This window comes from Schistocerca americana, chromosome 9 (genome assembly GCF_021461395.2).
Source record: "Schistocerca americana isolate TAMUIC-IGC-003095 chromosome 9, iqSchAmer2.1, whole genome shotgun sequence".
NCBI classification, from domain to species: Eukaryota; Metazoa; Arthropoda; class Insecta; order Orthoptera; family Acrididae; genus Schistocerca; species Schistocerca americana.
In genome coordinates, this window is record NC_060127.1 from 33,285,335 (window position 1) to 33,286,403 (window position 1,069).

At 45.8% G+C, this 1,069-nt stretch overlaps 1 non-coding gene across 1 annotated transcript; it reads left to right on the plus strand.

Moving 5' to 3' along the window:
* The first annotated feature begins 617 nt into the window (after positions 1-617).
* Trnat-ugu lies at positions 618-692 on the plus strand. The gene has a single exon. It is a non-coding gene; the product is annotated as a tRNA-Thr (tRNA).
* The last annotated feature ends 377 nt before the right edge of the window (positions 693-1,069 follow it).

The following is a 1,069-nucleotide window of genomic DNA, read 5'->3' on the forward strand; positions in this document are numbered from 1 at the left end:
CCCCATCTGTTGACTCAGGGGTCGAGACGTGGCTGCGCGATCCCTTACAGCCATGCGGATAAGATGCCTGTCATCGCGACTGCTAGTAATACGAGGCCGTTGGGATCCAGCACGGTATTCCGTATTACCCTCCATATTCTGCTGACAGTCATTGGATCTCGACCAACGCGAGTAGCAATGTCGCGATACAACAAACCGCAATCGCTATAGGCTACAATCCGACCTTTATCAAAGTCGGAAACGTGATGTTACGCATTTCTCCTCCTTTCACAAGGCATCACAACAACGTTTCACCAGGCAACGCTGGTCAACTGTGTATGAGAAATCGGTTGGAAACTTTCGTCATGTCAGCACGTTGTAGGTGACGCCACCGGCGCCAACCTTGTGTGAATGCTCTGAAAACCTAATCATTTGCATATCACAGCATCTTCTCCCTGTCGTTTAAATTTCGCTTGTGTAGCACGACATCTTCATGGTGTAGCAATTTTAATGGCCAGTAGTGTATGTTCGGACAAATTTGGGTAGGGACACTACGAATGCGTGGATGTACAAGGTGAGAATGTGGGTCTCGCGGGAGGCGTGCTCGAGATAGTCCCTGCAGTGGCGCTATTCTCTACGTCCTCGGTGGCTCAGATGGATAGAGTGTCTGCCATGTAAGCAGGAGATCCCGGGTTCGAGTCCCGGTCGGGACACACATTTTCACCTGTCTCCGTTGATATGTATCAACGCTCGTCAGCAGCTTAATATATAATTCTAATTTCGTTCTAGACGGCTGCAGGTCATCAATGGTGTCTGTTCTTTCGGACATGCCAGAAAGAACAGACACCATATCAATATAAGTATATCTTTCTTGGAAGTGTCACGTGAAGTCGAGTTTTAATTAAAATTGCCTTCATCGCACTAAGTGTAATGACAAAGTTGAGCACTTTCCTCTCACAAGCTGGCATCGTAATAACAATATTACAAAGGGAAATTTAAAAGACAAATATAGATTAGAAAACTTTTAAATATGTAGTTACAAATTAACAGCCGTGATGTGTTCCCTTCGGTTACATACACTGAGGTGACG